Source organism: Protopterus annectens, chromosome 10.part0, assembly GCF_019279795.1.
Source record: "Protopterus annectens isolate FY-2018-M chromosome 10.part0, PAN1.0, whole genome shotgun sequence".
Taxonomy (NCBI): domain Eukaryota; kingdom Metazoa; phylum Chordata; order Ceratodontiformes; family Protopteridae; genus Protopterus; species Protopterus annectens.
In genome coordinates this window covers 470,933,922-470,958,449 of record NC_056744.1, presented here as the reverse complement: position 1 = coordinate 470,958,449, position 24,528 = coordinate 470,933,922, and positions in this window count along the sequence as shown.

Below are 24,528 nucleotides of genomic sequence, written 5' to 3'. Positions count from 1 at the left end.
TGGGTTCATAGGTAAGTATTAACTCTAGCATCTTCCCTTATTGTGTTAAAAATAACCAATCCCACGTTAGTTATAGACTGGCCTTACCCATCTGGTGGTCAGTAATTATATACTACCCCTAATGAGAATAACTGAGATCGTACTAGATAATTTGCAGGACCCATGCATGGGAAAAAGCATTTAGGAGCCTACTATGTTCATTAGCAGTACATACAGGGAGCAGTCCTGGAGTAAACTTTTTGTTTTCCATCTATAGATCTAAGCTGCTCTTAAGTACCGACAGGAATGAACTTTGTTTTATGTGGATGCGAAGTCTGTTCCACAGCAGCAGTACCCTCTGCATGATATATCTGTCCCTCCAAACCATTCTGCTGAATGTGAAGAAGAGTGTTTCTGATGCCATCTGACATGCTGCACATGCTCAGCTTGTCACCATCTGTTTCACAACAGGTACTGGACGCAAGCAGTATTACCCTCCTTTATTAAGGGGGAAGCTCAAGAAATAAAGAGAGATTGTGATTTTGGATGCAGACTCTTAAGGAGAACAACACAAACCATACAGAATATTATATTCATAAAATAGCAGGGAGTATTCTAAGAACTAAACCAGCATGTGAATGGAAAAAAGAGATAATGCTAGTAGGGATGACTGTGGTTAGGGATACAGACAATAAGCAAGAGGAGGCTGGAATTTAATGGATAAAACTGGCAATGGAACCAAGATATTGGGAGCAAATAACTAGAAAGGGAAAGACAATAAAATGGGAAGAGGCCAAGAATTTGTTTGGACTGCAGCTTAGAGATTGCCTTCCCTATCAAGGACTGATATCAGAGTATAGGCAAGCACAACAAAATAGGGGCATGTTAAATATAAGCCCAGCACTGGTAGAGTTTTTAATAGAATCTATAAGAGAAGCTGCCGTTAAAAAAGGAATAATTAGTACAGCATATGAAATATTGCATGATAACTATAAGAATCAATCAGAGGAGCTTAGAGAGTACTGGGAAAAGAGACTGGATAAGCAATTCACAAAGATTTAATGGAAGGATATATATGTATCTCCCAAATATGCAATAAAGTCTAGAAGATTTAGGATCTTTGCCTGGAGGTGTTTGCATACGTATTTCTATACCCCATGTAGACTCCAAAAAAATGTTCTTTAGGTAGATAGCAAATGTTGGAGGTGTGACGGGCAGGAAAGAGGTGGCTGGGAACATATTTTTGGGAGTATAGTGAGCTGGCAGACTTTAGGGATTCTCTATGACCACTGTGTAAGAGATTCTGGATGAGTGGATTGGACTGACTGGGAAGATGATTTTTTTAAGCCATGATACAGAATCAGAATTTCCTAGACATAGTAAAGCCTTGCTTGACTAATTATGGTGGCTGCCAAAAAAGCAATTGCTAGAAAATGGAAATCAAAGTCTAGAACAACTTTATTAGAAGTAATGATTATAGTAACAGAGATAAAACAACTGGAATTATGATCTTTTGAAATGGGAAGGAGAATACTACACAGGAAAAAATGGAAATTGTGGGAACAATATATGCAGAAAAGAAACAAGGTTTAAGAGGCAGGATTTAAATGAGCCATATGATGCTTAACTGACAATGAGTGGATATATTATAAGTGATTCAAATTGCTTGCAACTACAGTTGTTTCAATGGTGTCTGTAATGCATAATGTTTGCAACTAATGTGGTGTCAATGTTGTTTGTTTTTCATTTATATAAATGTAAGATTGCCTGTGTCATACATGATAATTTAATAAAGATGTTTATTAGGGAAAAAATGACAGGGTTGTTTACCTACTCTCCACTAGAGAAATTATGCCACGTCATGTGCTCACTGTGTGTCCACAACCTATTCCCCTACCTCCTGCAAGACATGAGGAGTACACTGTGCCCCTTTATTCCCTTCCACGATGTCTGGTTCCGATAGTGCTGGAGCTGCTAATTGAGCCCCCATCACTTGGGTCACACTCAGGGCACCAACCCTCTGTGCCACAGAGGCAGTCTAGCTAACCTCAAATATTTATGTCTTGTGCCTCCTCATATCTACTTATAGGTTTACTATCAAATGTGTGAAACTCACCCTACCTTCATTCAGAAGGTCAAGAGTTAAGGTGAAAATGTTTAAAATTGTGATTGAAAATCCTGTTGACTCTGAAATGTCAACACGTATCTCGCATTCACAGTTTTGAGTGTACTACAATGGAGATCGAGAAAAATGCAATTTTCCTCACTGTAGTTTGGTCTGGGAGTTAAAATATTTAATTAGCAGGGGGTGGCTGGTGCAGGGGGGCTTGCCCCCCTGCAAAGCAGTAGAAGTCTGTATGACTTGTCAACAGTGTTTTTTCTGGATGGCAAGCAGTCAATTCTTGCCTTTTTGATGATTTGGCATTCAGAGCAGTCGGCTTGACAGTTTCTGCAATTCTGATTCAGGGATGTATTATTTTGTGGTTAGGGTTTTCATGATTTTGACAGTAAACCCTGCTTATATATAGAATATAATAATGCTTCTGCTTTCTGGGTGTAGCTCAAGTTAGTGATAAACTGTTCTTAATCTTTTCCACTGTTAGATACATGCAGTCCATCCATCCATCCAGCCAGCCATACATTCATCCATTCATCCAGCTGTCCATCCATCCATCCATCCATCCATCCATCCATCCATCCATCCATCCATCCATCCAACCATCCACAACTCCTTTGTCCCATTTTTGCACATGGGATCAGGGTGTGACTTCAACAGTGACAATCATCTAGAGCCAGGGTTTATACTACTGAGTGGCTATCCCTGCCACAGTAGTTCTTACACATCGCACACTCGCATGCACACTCACAACTATGGCTAATTTAGTGTGTCCATTTCTCCTACTGCATGTCTTTGGAATGTGAGAGGAAACCAAAGCATCCAGAGGAAACCCACATGAACACAAGGAGGACATGCAGACTCTGCACAATACACCCCATCTAAGAACTGAACCGGGGAGCCTCTTGCTGTGAGAAGACAACACTATTCAATGTCAGTCACAGATATTCCTCAGTCAACAGAGCAAAGGATATTTCTCCTAAATGTCATATAAATATTTGTGAGGCAATAAGCTTCCCTGTGCCTTAATTTGAGATTCACCCCCAAATTTGGTATGTTAACTTCACAGTTATACAACATTGGGCAACTCCCTACTGTAGCACAGAGCACTTCTGCACAAACACTGATTATGCACAGTGATCCTCCACAAACACTGATCCCGCACAAACACTGATCCCGCACATTGATCCTGCACAAACACTGATTCCACACAAATAGTGATCCTGCACAAGAACTGATCCCACACAAACAGTGATCCTGCACAAACACTGATCCTACACAAACAGTGATCCTGCCCAAATACTGATCCCACACATTGATCCTACACAAACACTGATCCCACACATTGATCTTGCACAAACACTAATCCACAAAAAAAATGATCATGTGCAAACAGTGACCCTGCCCAGTTAAAGTCCGTGTCTTTTGCCATCAGTCATGAGTGTTCAAGCAGCCATAACCAGACTAGCTGGTGCATGGCCAATCATTTAAATCACTCTCAAGTCCAGTTTGCTTACTACATTTGGTCCACTCAGTTTACTTATTATATAATGCTTGATGGTGTTTTTCTATCAGTGTGGTATTATCAGAATATGCATCATTGGAAATCCTTACTTCATGGGTTTTCTTAGATTATTCATGACAAATCATCAGTCACCTCACTGATTTCACTAGAAATGATAACATTTCTTTGGAGGGGCTGTGTGACTCTTATCAGCTTTGCAGGTTCTTCCCTCCCCTACATCCACTAATTTAAATAAACCAACTAGAAGGATTCACTTCTTTGTAGAAAAGATTACAGTTTTGATGATTTGCATTCTCAGAATTCAATGAGTGCTGATGTTGCCTTTTCAGTAATATGTATATTTTCCAGCTTGTCAAGATCATATTCAACATTTGTTTATAGATTTATAAGTTCTTACTAAACTGGCTGCCAAAGGAGACCATTGAGAGGTTTGGTCACATCACTCAATAGTTGTGGGATACAATGTCCTCCATTATGTAGACATAGTGAAAATGTGCAGTCACCTATCTAGTCATACTTTTCTTGATAGGTAGTAGTAGCCTGTTCCAGAAATGGGGATATGTTTAGTTAGGTATCTGTCATGCCAAACGAGAATATGTTAAGTTAGGTATGCCATGTGATGTTGTTGATTAGGTAATATAGGCCTCTAGAACTGATGATGGTTTTACCATTGGTTCTGCTTGGGTGAAGGAGTTCAAAAAGTGAAGTGAAGATCACAGCACAGAAAGCCAAGCAGGGATAACTCCTCAGGAGACTGCATGACACTGAGAAGATGGATAGGGTTTTTAGTTTATCAGTATAATAGAAGACAAAGTGATACCTGAGATTGTTTTTGGTGAGAAACTGTTGTGGTCTCTCAATCTGATTTAGGTGCTTAAAGGGATACATGCAGAATATTGCATTTTATTCAGTGATATACTTAATAAAATGAGCTATAACTTCTCTGCTTTGGGCCTTGTAGGGATAACATGAAAGAAAAGTTGTGCAAGGCAGAAGGATATTCTAACAACTGTATTGAGTTGTAGTCAAAAGAGAGTCTGCTATCAGCATACATTCCAAGTGCCTGATAAATGTGTCATATTTAAGTGGAATGTTATTTATATGGTAAGCAGAAGTGATGCTAGATTTTTTAAAGGATGCATTTTTGGTGCTAAGGGCAAGCACATGATTATTTCATCAATTGTTTGTTTTATCTATCCCTTACTGGAGAATATGAGTATCAAAATGGGATCAATATTGGGCCCAGTTCTATTTAATATATTTGCAAACAAATGGCATACTACTACAAAAAAGCAAATATATCTCACTATGCAAATGGTGCAGTCCTCATCTGCTCTTCCCCAACACTATATATCCTCCAGGAAATGGCACAAGAGTCTTTCTTATCTGTCAAATCCTTGCTAGGCACAGCACTGTAGGCCTATTTCTAAATGGAAAAAAATGCTAAATTAATGTTCTTTTTACCAAAGCAGTAAATACTCACAAACACAATTTCCATATAGTCTCGTCTGACAATACAAAAAATTGAAACTGTGACAGAAGCCAATTTACTTGGAGTACTGCTAGATGACAAAGTCAAATACAACCAATATATTCTCCAAACTCTCAAAAATGCTGGTCTGTTTCACTTGTTTGGCAAATTACATTGTTGAAAGCACATCTTGAGACCACATGATTGACAATGTAGGTCATCAACTGTTTTGACCGAGATTACAGTACAGTGAGGATTGTGGAATGTACCCTTTTCCCCACTGTAGAGCAATCTCAGAGTTGATATATATAGTTAGTAGGGGATGTGGGGTGCTCCTGTACAAAAGCATTGTTTTTGTGTTTTTTTTCCCTTTGATTGAGTGACTGTATTGCTGATTATGTTGTCTCAACCATGTGGGTTTCAACAATGTTGTTCATCAATCAAATGACAGAGATTCAAAAATGCACAAAAAAAATAGGCTCCAGGTATAGAACAAATCAATATCTTGCAGTATCCACAAGAAAATCCATTGCACCAAAATACCTACTTCCATCTCTATTATATGCATCACCTATCTTCATTAATCTCAATACCTTTAAGTCCATACTTGATGCATGCTATAAAAAATAGCAAGATTCACCACATATTCATCTCTAAACCCACCTACACAGCCCTATTGGGCTTAAATTGGATAGAACTCCAAAATCAGCTTACCTACTTCCAACTCACTACTGCCTGCAAACTTATCTATAAGTCATGAATTGTCTGATTCTAAAAAAAACATATTACTACCGTACAGCAACAACAGAAAACTATGCTCCAATTACAAATCTCTCCTAGCTGCAGCTAACTCAAAAAACTCTACTGGAAACTCACTCTATTCTCACTGTCTCAAAACTGTAGAATGCCTTCTCACTAGAGTTAAAGCTTACAGGAAACAATTAATGTTTTAAAAATCTGCTAAAATGGCATCTGCAAGGCACCTGCATTCTACACATGAATAATTTCAGATCCTAAAGAAAACACAAGTTGCGATACCTCTGATAATGATTACTGCTCTGTATTAAATTCCATATGATGATTATTGACACTTTTCCCTTCTAGCTACTACAGTAAACATTTAACTGATTATATTTCATAACTACCTGCTCCTACTTAATCCTTGTTCTCCCTCATAACACCTCTAATTGCTAATTTCAACCCAAATATAAATATTTGCCTCCCCTTGTTTTTCTTTGTATTTCTGTCTGCTGCAACTGTATACAAATGCACAGATAATCTTTTATTTTCTCCTCTTCCTATAGTCACAAATTGTCTGATGCAAGGCTAGCATTAATCATCTGTTACACCTAATTATGTATATAAAACTGTATATATAACCAAGCTGAAAATATTATATGCAATTTGGAACATGAAAATATAATATATATTGCCTATGTGTGTGAACACTGGAGGTTTTCTCCCCAGGCCTCTGCTGAAAAGGGGTATTTATCCCAGTTAGGTTTTCTCTGTCAACAAAGATAAATAAATTAATAAGGAAATTCATGTCCATTGTTTCTGTAGGATAAGAATTTAAATTAGGCATTTAAGAAGGAAGAAATGTAGTTAAAACACACACACACACACACATACACACACACACACACACACACACACACACACACACACACACGCACACACACACACACACACACTCTTACAATAAAACGCACTTTAAAAAACATCTATTTCCAGTTTTGCATATGTAAATGAAAAGCTCATCAATCAGGTATCTTTAGAGTAACGTTAACAGACCGCTTGCATAACTCATTTGTATATGAAGACCAAGTTATATATAATTACCTGGACCACAAAGACATGCACTTGGTTTGGCCATCTGCAGTTTACTTGTCCTTGGGTCATGTAATCTGTGGAGTGCAAAGAGACAGAGAATATTTCTAACCAAGGTTTCCCACTAGATGAACTCATCTGTTCTGGGGATTCATCTCGAGCCTTACTTGTTCCATTGTTGGAACACATTGTGGTTATACTGGCTCACTGTGGATCTCAAGCAAGCTGTATCTACTTTTTCACTATCTCTGGGTAAATTATTTCTTTACATCTCAACAGTAATTATAGATATGAGGATAGAAAAAGAGTTCTGATCTCCCTATTAACTATAATGATCAGGTCCTTAATGCAGGTCTTTTACTGCCTCCACAGGGTTTCCTTCTTTTCAGGCCAGTGTATGTATGTGGAAAGGTGAGTCTGACAATGGCTATGCATACCTCTCAACCTCTTAGAGCATTAAATCTAGACAAATCCAAAAAGAATGGGGGGCAAAGGCCCAAAAAATAAAATAGGGACATAATTTAAATATTGTTCCTATAAACTTAGAAAGTTGCTAGAATAAAAGGTTTGGCATTATTACATATTTTCTGAAGAATATAAAGTCTGAAACTCAAATGTTTGTCATTATTTAGTATTATTTAGTGTTATCAATATTTAATAATTTACCAGAAAGCCACAAATTTTTTGAGGAATGGATGAAAAATATGAGGCAAAAATCTGGACATTTTCCTATTTGTCCAGTGACCTTTATCAATTTATTCCTCAAACATGGGAAGTCGAGATTTCATGATGTCTAGGAAACTGAGCATTTCTTTAATGTCATGCTGTATCATGCTTTTACCATATTTTTCAACAGTAATTGTACTGAATAGATAAGGGTAACCTTAAAAACCAAAGACCTCAAGCTGTCTTCTGAAGTGGCGAATGAATTTCCTGATACTGTACAGACTTTGTGTATATTTGGCCACAAAATATAAAATTATTCTTCCCCAGGAAAATTTCCTGTTTTGTGTCTATAAAGAATTTTCCAGTGGCATGTTTTATTTGCATTACATTTGGTAAGAACAAGGGACTGGCTGATTCTTTATAGACACAAAATATAAAATTATTCTTCCCCAGGAAAATTTCCTGTTTTGTGTCTATAAAGAATCAGCCAGTCCCTTGTTCTTACCAACTGTAATGCAAATAAAACATGCCACTGGAAAACTGCCCTTTCTTTTGCCAAAATTTTACACATCCTATCAACAGCAGGACTAGGATAATAAGATAAAGATATTTTACCTTCTGAAGATGATGATCAAAAAATGATCTCAAGTTACCATCTGTGACCATGTCGAATAATACCTTCACCCACACATTAATTCTCCTGAATTTATCGTCATCCAGTTTGTGTGTTTGATCAATATGATTCTCTTTCATTACTTTTGATTCCTTTTATGAGGCCGTTCCCTTTTCAAGCAGAATTTTTATGGTCTTCCTTAATGACTGAGTTTCAGTTTTAGCTCTTCCATCTGTGTTTGCTGTGTGGCTGCTAGAGAGAGGTATGCCTCCACCTCAGAGAGTACTACAGACATCCATTCCATCAAAATGAGCATTCTTTCATCCAAGAGAGCTTTTTTTAAAAGATCTAAGAGTTCCCCATGCTGGGGATCTGTGTCTTACAGACGATTAACTTATATGCCTTGGTCCACAGAAGCAAAGGGTTAGGTGTCTCTCTTGTTGTTGGCCAGCAATGCCCCATTCAGTCGATATTTAATAAGTATTTTCACCTTGCATCCCACAATATTATTACCACAAATCTTACAGAGTACAGAACTTTTATCATTGTTATTCCTTGTTGTTCTAATAACTTTCTCCTTATCATATGTGTAAACTATGCTTGTTTTATTTGTATGTTTATGTTTTTCTGTTAAGAAAATCACAGTTCACTGATAAGGTTTTGGCTATACTTGTGCTAAGTCATATTCGTACAAAGTACTTCTGTATTTGTGCACAGCAATCCCCCCATTAATCCTATTCTGAATAAGTCACATCTTGTTATATCAGCAGGTGTTTGGCTGTTTTGTAAGAAAATCAGTTAAATTCAGTCTGAAGTATAGCAGAGCACAGTCAGGTGTTCCTATTAATCTGCAGACATCAAAATCAGTTTTATTGCAAAGCTCAGCAGAATGGAAAATATCAATTAACAATCAACATCTGAAGTTAATTGCAGTCTGAATGCCACAGAAAGAAAGTACATTACAATTTATCTGACAAACTAGAAGTTATCCATTGTCTAAAGAGAGGCAATATGCTGAAAGCTTTTATCAGGTTTTAACTGTGGCCTCTTAACTGTGTGGGATTGATTGTGGAAAAATAAAGACCTGCAAATAACAGGGGAATCTTGGGTGCAGAGGGAAGCTGCCTTGACCATTTTTATTGGCACAGGTTTGATTAGTGGAACCAATCTCTGAGGAATCAACTGCACGTGGCATGACTGAGTGGCATTTATGATGGTCAACTATTGTAGGGGCACAGATAAGGGGTTTGCTAGGAAGGAGACAAGCTACTTTGAAGACCAATGACTTCAACTCTCTTGAAAACAAGTAGAAAATGAATCAATACCACTGTACCTCATAAATGGTGGTGCTATAAAAGGGCAGGGAATAAAATAAAAAAGTCAAAGTGCTCATATATAATGGAGCATTTTGTCTTGACTATTTCTGTACATATTTAGTGCAGCTTCGACTAGTCAGTGGGCGAGCAGATGGCTTAATAAGTTAAGTGAAGAAAAAGTCAAGATGTGGGAGGGCAACAAATAGTGAATATATAGTTAAATAAAATAAACAATTTGTTTGAAAAAGCAGATATGAAGACAATGAGCAAACTCTGCTCTTGTGTTTTCTGAATTAAGTAAGGTATGGTATTCTATCTAAAAATCCAGTGTTTGCAGAAAAAAGCAAGTTACACAGGAAACAATTTCTCTCACATCTTTCTGAAACTAAGCTCTCTGAGATTATGTGAGTTACTTTTAAAGGTTTAAGGTGTAGTTTTAATGATACTGTAGGAACCCACAAAAATTTCACTCCTCTTCCTCAGTCAAAAACAGTGACCAAAAAATAAAAAGCACAACAAGAATTCCTGTAGCTCACTGTTACAGTTGGTGGGCACTTTACTGGAATTAAAAATGCATACTACAAAAAAAAAAAAACAAACTTGAAGTTGTACTTCTAGTAAAGAGATAAACGACAATGTAAGTTAGGTGAAGAATCTCAAAAAATGGGTGAGTGTTTTAAAAAAAATCCTTTTAACCCAATTTTATTACCTAGTGTAGCTTTATAATGGTGTGTACTTGGCTAATGGCCCTGGAGCCTTTACAAGTCTAGCCCATAGAAGTGCCCTGGCATCATGCCACCCGACATTAGTTCCCGGTACCTCTATCAAGTAGAGCCACTGGAGTGATCCCCAGGGTGAATTTTCTATTGCCCATCCACTTATCAAGATTTCTCTTGAAGAGGGCAGAGAGGTGCTCTGCTTGACATGCATGGGAAGTCTATTTCAGAACATGGGAAGTCTCTGGGTTATGAACCTGTCCCCCCAAGATGTTCTGTTGATTGTGGTTACAAGGTAAAGGTCTCTGGAGCATGTGGTGCAGAAGGATTGAGATTTCTTTAGATGTAGCATTTCTAACAGAGCTGGGTCAGACATGCTTTGTAAGTCAAGCAGAGATCGCCTCTTAGTAGATGATATGAGACAGAGAATAGCTGGAGTTTTTTGAGTCGGTCTATGTAGGATGTGTTTAAGGCCAGGGATCCTCTTTGTGAGGTACTTTTGTGACCTTTCCAGCTGTTGCGTGTGTCTAGTGAGGTACATGCCAAATGGGGCATTATACTCGATGATTGGCCTAATGAGGGAAGAGTAGAGAGAGATGATGACCTCTTTCTTCCTGGATGCAAAACCCTCGGTAATGAGATGTGCCACATAGAAGGACTTTCTGACCACAGTGGCAATGTGGTGGTCGGAGGAGAGGTTGCTGTTAACCTGTGTCCCCAGATCTTTTATAACACCTTCAGTGTTCATTGGGCTCCCATCAATGTGGTAATTAGTGAGAAATGAGTCTTTTTCCCAAAGGGGAAACTGATATAAGAAGTGTTTTTGATAGAAAAAACTAAAAACATATTTTATACTATAAGTAGCAAAGAAAACAACTTTTGGATGAATTACAAAGGACATGACCATATGGATAATGAAATCTGATAAAGGAGGGTTTTTTTTGTTGTATTTTCCCAAAATATGTCAGAATATTTAAATGATAGTGAATACTTTACAACAGTCTATAAGAATTAAGTCAACATAGCCTATTGGAGAATTGACTGTTGGTTTAATGATTTGACAATTGAAAACATTTTCTCTGTGCACTTAAGGGATTTTTGATGGTAAAAAACATCAATTCATTCTATATTTGGCATACCTAAAGTCCATAAATGCTTTGATGATGCCCCCTTAAGACCTGTAGTTGCAGCAGGGTGATTAATGACGGCACCTATAGTAGTAAGTCAAACTGTTTTTTTTTTTTTTTTTTTTTTTTAAGATGATGAATATAAATTTAAGGATTTCTGGCACCTTTTGAAATGTTTCAAAGAATGTAAATGGAAAGATTCATTTTTATTTGTATGTATTGATGTCCAAAACCTGTTTTTACTTATTTCACATGAACCAGGAATTGGATGGGTTATGCAATCTTTTGTTATGAACTAAGAATAGAATCAGAATGATTTTAAAGTACTAGTTATTTTTATGTAAATTGTCTTACAGAATAACTATGTGTATTTGGAAGGCAAATACTATATGCAGGTGACTGGTGTGGTATTTGGTGCAACAGATGCACCAATCTTTTCAAATATAAAATTGTAGTAGTGGGAAAACAATTTTTTTTCATCCAACTATCAGTGTAGCATACTCGAATATTATAGGTTCTTGGATGTTATTTTGATTTTACAGATGGGGACTATGATCTGTTAGATAATTTTATATCTTATATTAATGGCACCACACACCCCAACCCTTTTTGAAATGTACACATGGGACGGTGTTAAAAGTGTTAACTTTTTAGACTTAACTCTTTAAAAAACACAACAGAAGGAAGTTTTGAGTGCAACAATTTTAGAAAGGCCACATATTCAAACAGTTTTTTTTTTTTTTTTACATTTTAACAGTAATCAGTCTAATTGCAAAACAAAAAATAAAAAATCTAGACAAAGATCAGATGGTTAAATTGTCAAGGCATATGAAAATAAATTAAATATATTGAAAAAAAATGTTTTTGGATAGAAAGTATCCAGGGAAGTTAAATGAGGAAACTAAAGAATGAATTTAGAAGAATAGAATATAAACTACTAGGTAGTATTAGAATCTGACAGGTTTGCTTCAAGCAAAACAATAGAAGAAACAAAATTAATAGGTATATGATTTTAACCTATAATAATAAAAGTAGAAATATAAGTGCAATATTAGAAAAAAAAAAACTGGAAAAATGTATTTAATGTTTTTGTATTAAAGGCATTCTAGCAGAATTCCCCAAACTTTATATAAAAAGGGGTAACGTGAAAAAGTTGGTAGAGACTGATTATTACCAGCACAAATTTAGAGAAAGTAATAATAAAGGATGAGAAACTGTGGACTGCGTGTTTGCATAATGCAAGTAAGTTAATGAGAGTATAGAAATAGTGATAACCAATTACCCTAGGGTTATAATTACAAATGCTAGGCATAATTGTGACATAAAAGGTATAGTTTATATAACAACTTGCCTTTCTTGCATGTCTTTCTATGTTGGTAATACAGAACAGGCATTAAAAAATAGGAAAAACTGGCAACATGTCATAAAGAAGATAGATTTTATGAATGCTTTAAGTAAGCGTGCTAAGTATTGTAATGGGTTTAAGAAGTTTACATTTTATATAATGGAAAAAGTAACAGAATATAAAGAATTGAAGTGATAAATTCTACTAAACATGACTAGTCTGCTGAGAATAAATTATGAAGTTTCACCGAGTAGTGCTTTGACTTTAAGAGCAGGTAGATATTAATTAACTAATTTAATAAGTATATACAAATGAACCATGCAATGTTGATTTTGAATTTTCAACTTTTTTGATTTTCATGTTTTATATAATTTTTAACACATTTTTAATATAAATATTAGGAGAGCATTTTTACACAAACTAGGATAATACATTTATTAATATTAAGAATGGCTAAATGTAACAGATACAATGTGTATTTATTAGTTTTGTGAATTATCAGAATATATAAGTATTTTTAGAATGAGAGGGAGTTTGATTAATTGTATATTTTAATTAAATTATTTAATGACGTATGTGGCATGTTTTTGATGTTCTGATGAAGTTATTTTTGAATAAAGGAACGAAAGCATTAAACTCTAGCAACGAGTTGCTGGAAATCTTGGTGAATTTTTTTATTATGTTTATTTATTTATGTATTTGGACACTGTAATAAATGTCATACAGTTTACTGGCAAAGACAGTGTTGAACCATTAAAACTATTCATTTGACTTACAGATGAGCATTTAGCTGAACATACCTACAGCATTGACAAGTCAGGGTTTTCTAGAAGGAAATAGTAAACTGAAAATTTAATAAATTGTGGCTTGTATTCTTACTCTGATGAATGAAACTGGTGAACATAGGCTTAAACGTCTCATAACAGAGAAATCAAACTTACCCAGGTACACTAAACATATTAACACCTTTAATCTGATTATAGTCTGAGGAATTAATATAAGAATGCGGATGATAACTGAAATTGTTAGTGACTGACTTTGTACTCGATACCTCATGCAAAGTGTTACCTAACAGTAAAGGCCTCTCAGTTAATGTTTTTTTTACTAATCTGAGAGATAAAACTTACATGAAAATTATTTCATCAGACTTATACTTTAAAAGACTCTCATAGAATCATTAGGACCCCTTGACAACCATGTAACGACTGCATTCTCAATTACTGAGTGTAAAACTTGGACAATATGGACCAATTTTACAAACAATTAAACTGTTGAAGTGAATAACTACAACTTCACTGCATTGTTAACAACAATAATGCTTTTAGTGGAGTGATACACCAGGATTTGACTGAATACCAACATAAGCAACAAAAGGGGCTTCCTCCAGAAGAAATTCAAGAGCTGATAATTTGTTTTTATATACCAAGAAGAAGATTAAAAAAAGGATGACAACAGTGCACATAAATCCATTAATCCTGTACATCCATTTAAAAATACTGCATGATATTAAAAGTGGTACCAATATAATTGTTACTCAACAGACGTCTAAAGAAAAGACATACCCTGGGATTCAATGTACTCTGTGTAGGCTTCACACAATGCCTACATTGAGTTTACATGTGTGTGCATCGATGCATGGTTAGCAGCAGTGCTCACTGTATATTTTTGCTGTTCATCATATTTAAACATAAATAAGCAAGGTTTCATGGTTGGTAACAGTGTTGTCTGCCAGGAAACCGTATAAGTGAACACAAACAGCAAACCTGTTTATATCAGAGCGCAGAAAGTCAACAGTTTTGTGTGGAATGCTGCAGTGATCATGAGGGCTTAACAGATAGCTCTCAATCTCTTAGTGCAAGATATCTGGACAATGGATAACATAATGGGGATCAATGACTCAGAAATAGGGACATAGCTGGCATATTTGCTCATTATAAATGTGCTGGAATAGACAGAGGGTTGTGTTAAGATGCATGTTCTGAAAGATTTGAAGTCTGAAACTCAAATGTATGCAATTATTGAGTCACATCAGACCTGAGATCACCCTACTGATCTGGCAGAAAACCACAACTTTGATAAGGAACACACCAAAAGAAATATAAGACAAAAAATGGACATTCTGTATAAATCTGGACAGTGACAGGTATGATAGTTAAGTATATGGTCTAAACACAGTACAGGACAGTGTATCTACAGTGCACATTATTGTGAAATCCCATTCCTGACATTCTGTACTAAAGTTGTGTAAATGATCTGTAAGGATGAATAGACTACCATGTAAAACAAACACACACGAGAAGTGTGTGTATTGAATAGGGACACACAGATGAATTGTATGAATGAACACAGGGAAATAGGACAGGTGAAACAACCTAATGTACAGCAGATGAGGGCATGTTAAGGGAAGATTATTTTAGCAACAGCACCAATCACATATCAATCGGGTACAGTAGGGACTGCACAGTGAAAATGTGTGTTATGTGACTATCACACAAGGTGACATAACAATGGGGAGTTTGTCTGTGTAAGATAAGCATCTTTACATGAATAATGCAGAGGACATCTATCAGGGATGTTACATAAATTGGGGTAGGGTGCATATTGTGAAGCTGTGCAAACTGATTTGCCTGAATATGAGTGTAATCTCAACAGAGGTCTCCAGCAAGTTGGAGACAGGTAAAGGTTCATGGACAACATTAAAAGAAACAAGCACAGTGATTGATAATATCAGAATAATACCACCAGTAATCCCATGCCTCTGACATAATATATGTGATTTAGACTGATCAGAGATGATTCTGTACAAACACACTTGTACAACTATTATGATATGTACACACTCTATGAGGGCAATCATGCACACTGTCCTGGCACAATAACTTCTGCTAGAGGTGTTAGGAGGGGCACTTTATACCTATATAAAACATTATGATTAATACTGGCTAGATGGCTGCTGTGTGTGGCATATATATATATATATATATATATATATATATATATATATATATATATATATATATATATATATATTTATATCACAATCCACACTGTCACAAATTTTATGCATGCAATTAATGTTGTCAGACACCTGTGTATGTACTGTGCACATGACTAAACAGGTAGCAAACATGCATCTGATGTAACAACTTGCTGGGGGTTCCACACCATTAAACAGTAATGTTTATGCCACAAAAAGAATACCTAGGTATGGCCAATAAGATGTGTGACAACTCACTGTGACAAAGCTGGTGCACTTCAGCTGCACATCACTGGAAGATGTGTAGGGAGGTACATGAAGAAAGGTGCATTGTACTCAGTTATTAGTGTGGTGAAGGCTGTGAACTATGGATATATTATGGCCTCTGATGTGGATGGCCTTCATATACTCAGTCATTGTGTTACATACAAGGGAGTAGTCAGTACTGTGACAACATGCTGGTGGATGTTCCACTTACCTTCTACCCCAGGATGCAGGTCACATACCTAGTAGTCCAATTAAATTAGTCTGATTATAAGGTGCAATGTCCACATTATACTTCAGTTGTGTGTTTGTTTTCCTGACATAACAAATCTCCCTATGTTTTCTTGTCATTGTAGGTGTTGTCATGGCTGTGGCAGCAATCTTTGGTGTGTGATGATACTGTCTGTATTATACTAATATCACAGTTGAAGTCAATGACTGCACACAATCTTTAGTCCTTCAGGCAGCTGTTTGGATACAGGATGTGCATGTCATCTGTATTGTCCATCACTTAAACAAAGGGCAGGAAAGGACCCAGCAGACAGCCCTGATGTACGGACATGATACATTGACCTGAAATATAGGTCACTTCACACATATCAACATATTTAGATGCCATATATGTGATACACCGGTCTATCCACTTGGTGAAATAGGTGTATTTGGCCACATCTGACAGTGTTAAGTGAATACCTCAGTGTGGATTTGTGTCAAATGCCTTGGCATTGTCAAGTGCAAAAGGCTGATAATGTAGTCATCAAGCATGCCCTCGATGATCTCTTTGAGGACATCTAACAGATGTAACAGGCATGATGTAGCATTAACAATTCATACAGCTCTGTTGCACACAGCTGGGATATCACTAATGTCCACTTAGAAAAGGTCCATGATGACATGTTGGTCTTCCTCACAGATGAGGATTGTCAAGATGTGCCTATACATGGATGCATCAGGTGCTCCAACCCCACCCCAACTGCTATAGATGCATGTTGAAAAAACCCTTCAATAACAACATAGTCTGTGTGGAGGGTGTGTTGAAGTCTGTATTCAGCCATGTCAGAAAGGCATATATGATGAGTCATGTGACAGGCAATCTGTGATGTTGGCATAGCCCATTGATTCTGTGTGATAGGCCTGGGTATAGATAAGACATTATAGCTGTCCTCAACTGGCCTGGGGTTTGAACACAATCTCCCACACAGGGATCACTGAGAAAATCTTCCAGATGGGGATCAAATCTCATGTCACTAGATGAGTGATCAACTTACTCAATGACAGAACACATACTGTTAAAGTTGGTGAATCAACCTGTAGCAGTAGAGCTGTCCCATTGGTGCACCCCAGGAATCTGTGCTTGGCCCTTTACTGTTTGGAATCTATTTCTTGACAACTTAGGTTAAAGTATATTGCCTTTGGTTTATCACATTTGCTGATTCTTGCATACTGATTGCAATCATCGTGTCCTCCTATGATGATAATATACTACAAGAAGGGCTAACACAGACAAATAATTGGTGACAAATCCATGCAGTCTACAAATAAATGCTTCATTTTTGCCTTCTACAAAGTGGGATTTCCTGCTAATTACAGTATTGACAACAGTACATCTATGCTGAAACCCAGTGATGAAGCACTGGGAACACACGTACATAGCAATCTGAATTTCAACTACCAAGTGTCCACAAAGGTTTTGAAAGCCTTTTTTGTGCACATCATAAGTTCATAGGTTGGTACTAGGCTATCGGCCTTAGGGCCTATACAAGCCAAGCCATAACAATTCCCTGGCTATTTCTTCCCACAGTATTTACTTCCCTGGAATTTCCTTTCTCCCATCCAATCATCAAGGTTAATTTTGAAGAGGACGAAAGAGGCACTCTGCTTGACATGTATGGGCAGTCTATTTCAGAGTCTGGGGAGTCTCTTGGTCAGGAACCTATCCCTCCAGCATGTTTTGTTATTGTGATGACAAGGATTATATCCCTGGAGTGTGTGGCTCTGAGGGATTGGAATTTCTTTAAGTGTAGCATGTCCAACAGCTCTGGGTTTGACATGGCCTTGTATGTTAAGCAGAGATCACCTCTGAGTAGATGATATGTGACAGCGTATTGCTGGAGTTATTTTAGACAGTCAGCATAGGCAATTGCTTTAGGCCTCTGATTCCTTTAGTAAGGTGTTTCTGTGGCCTTTCCAGTTGTTGCAGATGTATTGAGAAGTACATAACAAATGGGGCATTGTATTCTATAATGGGTCTAATGAGGGATGAGTATGGTGGGACAATGACCTCCTTTTTTCTGGATGAAAAGCTCTTAGTGATGAGGTGTGCCACATAGAAGGATTTCCCGACTGTTGTGGTGATATGGTTATTGAAGGTGAGACCATTGTCCACCTGTGTACCTAAGTCTCTTATCACACCTTTGGTGTTTAGTGTACTGCCACCTATGTGGTAATTCATGGGTACATGTTTTTCCCAAAGAATAAACTATACATTTCTTGGCATTGAGCTTGAGCCCATGGCTCTGGCACCAAGCATCTGTCATGCCATCGTATTCAGATCTCAGGAATATATTACAGCACTCTACTCAAACCTCATCAAAACATGAATATAGAGTATCTTCTTCTCCTTTTAGCTTTTCCTGGTTAGGGGTTGCCACAGTGGGACAATGGTCTGCAGAACTATTGGTAGTTGAGTTTTATGGTGTCAGAGCTCAATCTTCCACAGAAGGCACACACATGCACACACTCACACCTAGGGCCAATTTAGAGTGTCCAATCCACCTACAGCATGTCTTTGGGATATGGGAGGAAACCTGAGCACCCAGAGGAAACCCACATGACTACACGGAGACATGCAGACTCCTCACAGCAGGCACCCCAGCTGAGAATTGAACCAGAGTACCTCTTGCTGTGAGGTGGCAATGCTAACCACTGCACCACTGCAGCCACCAGAACACTAAGATAGAGTATAATGCTCTCATTTGCATGTACCTCACCAGATACATGCAGCAGCTGGAGAAGACAACATAATGCATACAAACCATGCTATGATATATATAGATAAATGAAATTCAGGTTACTGTAATCTGTATCATATAAGATGAGATGACTTCTGTCTGGCATCCAGGCCAGTCTCTGACCCTGCCCTAATGGGAATAGTGCACATCCACAAATCACATATAGCTGATTACTTCAGCAGTGTCTGGTGAGGAGAAAATGGCACGTGCTGGTGTAAAATGCTTTCTGTAATGTCAAGCAAGTGCACAGACACACACACACACACACACACACACACACACACACACACACACACACACACACACACACACACACACACACATCCCAGTTCATTGCAAAGAGAATAGAACCCCAAATTATCTAAGTATACAGACAACAGAACTCTGTATTTAAGACAAATGCTAATGGTCAAGTCTGACTTGGAGTGTCTCAGACAACACTTTATAGATGATGATATCAGCAGTGTCTCGTGAGAATATGGCAATAACAGTATTCCACATGCTGGTGTAAAAGTGTCTCTGTAATATCAAGCAAGTGACAGACACACACACACACACACACACACACACACACACACACACACACACACACACACACACACACACACACACACACACACACCCTGGCTGACTGCAGTGAGACTAGATACCCTATCTAAGTACAGAGATTTCAGAACTCTGCATCTAAGGAAAATGCCATAGCTCAAGTCTGACTTGAAGTGCCTCAGACAGCACTTTATAACTGATGACATCAGCAGTGTCTGGTGAGAAGCATATGACAATAACAGTGCTCCACATGCTGGTATATAAGGCTCTCTGTAATGCCAAGCAAGTGCATATACACACTCACACAGTTGACTGCAGTGAGAACGGAACCCCTACCTGTTGAAGTACACAGACTACAGAACTTAGTACTTTATGCAAGCACCACAGCACAAGTTTGACCTTTCCACAACTGCAAGTCAACTTACAGTGGATGACACCAGCATGGTGCATTGGATTGAAGATGTTGGGAGGCCTGCATGAAATGGATGCATAGGATTGTTCAAGTATCAGAATACTGTCAATGTATGGGATTGCAATGGTAACTGTAGGATAAACACTTCTACTCTTCTGGCTAGACAGACAGACACACACACACACACACACACACACACACACACACACACACACACACACACACACACACACACACACACACACAGATGATTGCAGTGAGAACAGAACCACTACCTATTTAAGTGCAGAGACTATAAAACCCAATACTTTACACAAGCACCATGGCACAAGTCTGACTTTTACAAGACTTCAGGTCAGCTTATAGTGGATGACATCAGCAGGGCATGTTGGAGAGAAGATGTTGGGAGGCCTTAATAAAATGGCTGTGTAGGCATGTGCAAGTATCAAAATACCATCAATCCATGGAATTGTAGTGGTAACTGTAGGATACACACTTCTGCTGTTCTGGCTAGACACATTAGACACACACACACACACACACACACACACACACACACACACACACGCACACATGCACACACGCACACACGCACACATGCACTCACGCACACATGCACACATGTACACAAACACACACAGTTGATTGCAGTGAGAACAGACCCCTACCTAAGTACACAGACTACAGAACTCAGTACTTTATGGAAGTACCATGGCACAAGTCTGACTTTTTGCAGACCAGCTTATAGTGGATGACATCAACAGAGCATGTTGAAGAGAAGATGTTGGAAGACCTGCATAAGTTCATACCATCATAGGTTCATAGGAGGTTACTAGCCTAAAGGCCCCAGGGCATTTACAAGCCTAGCCATTTAAAAACACAAGCACTCTTATTGAGCATAGTTAGATGGCCATTGTTAGCAGAGTGATTTTTTGATCAGCATCAACTGCTCCTGCCCATGAGGGACATAGGTGACACATTAGGGGTGAGCTTAGAGGGGTGCTATGCATATCATAATTAGCAAGGGAACTTCATTGCCAAAGGGGCATTAAGGCATTTTTTTTGTTGTATGGTTCAGTTTGTAAGTTTGGCACCAATCATTTGTCTGTGTCAGCCCTTTCTGTAATATGTTAACATAGTTGGGGGACTCTTATGACTGCATCCAGTTGATAGTCATCTGCAAACTTGGTAAGCCACAGATCATCTGTCTTTGTCTGGAATTCAGAGAAATAGTTTCCAAACAGATGAGGGCCAAGCACAGGTTCTTGTAGTATTTAGTGGTAAATGTTCTAGTGGTGGAGGTGCAGTCCCTAACATTGACAGTCTATGTTCCATCAGTGAGCCATTTGGCTATCCATCTAGAAATATATGCGTTAATCCCCAGATGGGAGATTTTCTCTATGATACCAGAATGGGGGATAGTGTCAAATGCCTTGGATAAGTCAACATAGGCTGTATGTCCTGTTATCTCTTATCCAGGACTTTGTAGTCAGTATCAAAGATGTTTACTAGGTTTAATAAGCAAGATCTACCTTTAATAAAACCAAATGGGTCAGGTCAAGTGTGTTGAGAGTCACCTATTTCCCTGTGGATAAAGTCCATGCTGATTCCTTCCCTAGCCTTGCAGATGAGGCTTATTTGAAATATAAAAGACTGAAGAAGACTAGTGACCTATCCTTTTAATAACCTGCTCATACTTTCCCTCTCTGGTGAAGTCAGTTGCCCAGCAATCTGGAAGGAATGCAAAAAATAGCCAGTTTAATTCAACAAGGCCATCTTTAACATACAGTCGAGGCTTCTAAAACTGACCACCTGTGTACCCAGCAATATAAAGATGAAATCACTGACTATTACTGAGCAAGTCAGGTTGTGTAGTGTAATAATCCACTGCATTGGAGACTTATCCAATGTAACCATTTTATTCCTACATATCTGACTGGCCTTAGACATGGGAATCTAAAATTATACTGAATTTTAGGAAATTGTCATGCCCCACAATATCAGTAATTGGGGAAGCTCCATGATTTGGAAAGCCTCTCAGCCAACAAAATAACATGCTCTGGATGGTATATGTTTGGTACTCATTGGATACTGCAGGAAACCCTTCCAAAATCTTTCTGAATAGATTCTTTATAATAGGCCTTGTACCGTCCTCTGATAGTCCTTTCATTTTCTCATAGCCCTATAGGTGCTTGTGGTTAAAATGACTTTTAGAAAAATCAAGCAAACCTAGCACTCCAGAAAGCTGCCACATGGATATGTATAGTGCTAGGCACCTCATTATGCATTCATCTGGAATCTGGGTCATGTGCAACTAGTGATGGAGACCATACCATCTTGTGGCCAGATCCCAAGCTACTGACATCAACACACCTACAACCCAAATAATGACAGCTGGACACACACCATCTTAATTAAAACTTCCTCATCAGTTATCTTGGCTTTATTTTAAATGCAAGTAAAGACTGTCTTAAACTGCTTTAAGGGTGAAAACTAAACAAGACCTGAAACAATCAGCAACACAATACTGTTAACCCTCAACCACCTCTGTGGGCATATAAAAGGTGTTATCCTTATAATATTATTATTTTCTTTTCTATTATTATTTATTTGAATGACCATTGTATTCTGGCCTGCTAACACTTGGAGATGCTTGGCAAGCAGGCATTCTTACCTGGTCATTGGATGAGTGTCACCAAGTGAATGATGACTGACTCAATCCACTTTGCTGAAAGGATGCCTACCAAGTGGTGAAGAGGTTTAAATACCAGTCTATCTTGTGACAAACCCCATAATACTGCTGGGCTTGGGACAAATATTTTTTTCCAAAACACCTTTGGTTTTTCTGGTTATCTCCTGGAAGACATTTTCATTGTTTATAACTTGAAGGCAGTTCTAATTAGATGCAGCATACCATGATTACATTATCTTAGAGAGTAATGCAGAGAAGATGTTGGGAGGCCTTAATAAATGTTGAAGAGTATATGTTAACAAGTGGAGGCAATAAGTTGCAATCATTTGAATATGAAGTCTAACACAATAACAGTATCACTCAGTATGACTGTAAGCCATCCTGCTTTCTCTGCAGAAAAACCTGCAAAATTTTTAAAGTGTTTTCTGAAGAATGACATTATGTGACAGTCTTAATGTGTTAATTGGTAGCACATATTTAAACCTCCCACTCTTTCTGCTTTCTGTGACCCAAGGCTGAAATAAATGGCAGAACTATAACAGACTCTAAACTGTGGTAGGACTCTGCCCATTAACTTTTTTGTATGGCGAGTATAGAGTATGAGCATATTCATACATATCTGCATGTCTGAACCTGAGTAATGTGATTATTAAAAAATTCCAAAATATACAACTCAGGGTCTTCATGGAATGTGATCAACAAGTGCTAGAGTCTTAGCTTATTGCAGAACACCTAACAGCTGAAAACTCAAGTGTCTTGCAGCTCACATATGCTGTCGCTCACGTTCAAACTCAAGTACATGTTTAGTGAATGTGTTACAATTGAGCAGAGAATGTGGTTCTGTTGCACAGATTTGTAGCCAGGTTGGGCTAAGTTAACTGTGGCATCTGGGGGAGGAACTGGGATGGGATGAGTGATTAACACTTAGGTTTAGTGGCCACTGGAGGATTTAAGGTAAGGTTAGGCACAAGAGTTTGATGTTAATGTTTGGATGTTTAAGGTTAGTGAATGATCAGTTACTTTAGGTTTAAAGAAGAGATTGGGGAGCTTAGGGTTAGCGAATGATCAGGGTGCTTGAGGTTAGGAAGTGATAAGTGCATTTAGCTTAAGTTTGTCAAAGCAGAGCTAGTGGTAAGACAGAGATTGGGAAACTTATGCTTGCGGAGCAGGAGGATAATTTAGTTTGAGGGTGCAGCAAGGAAGTTTGGGGTTTAGGAGTAAGAAGTGAATTTAGGCTTAGTTTCATAGTTTCATAGTATAGTACTAGGCTATCTGCCCTAGGGCATTTGTAAGCCTAGCCATAGTGATGTGGCTTTTGCCACCCCATGAAGTGGTACAAAAATGTACAGAATAAAATTAGAATACTGTGCCTCTGTCTAGTAGTGACACAATGAAGGTCCCCTTATATAATAGAATTAGTTTACTGTGCCCCTGTCTAGCAGTGACACAGATGTGACCCCTGGGGTAAACTTACGATCTCCCATCCACTCATCAAGATTTCTCTTGAAGAGCGTCAGTGAGGGGCTCTGCCTAATACGAACTGGGATCCTGTTCCAAAGCATGGGAAGCCTCTGGGTTATGAATCTATCCCTCCAGCATGTCCTATTCATACTTGTGCCGAGGTTTAAGTCTTTAGCTCTTGTGGTCCTGATGGATTTGGATCTTTTGAGGTGGAGCATGTCCATCAGATCCTGTTTGGACATGGCCTTGTACGTCAGGCAGAGATCACCTCTGAGCAGGCGGTATGCTACTGAATAGAGCTGAAGTTTCTTTAGTCTGGCAGAATAAGACATATGTTGGAGACCCTTGATCCTCTTGGTGAGGTACTTTTGTGGTCTCTCAAGCTGTTGCAAATGCCGGGTGAGGTACATACCAAATGGTGCATTGTACTCAATCATGGGTCTGATGAGGGAGGAGTATAG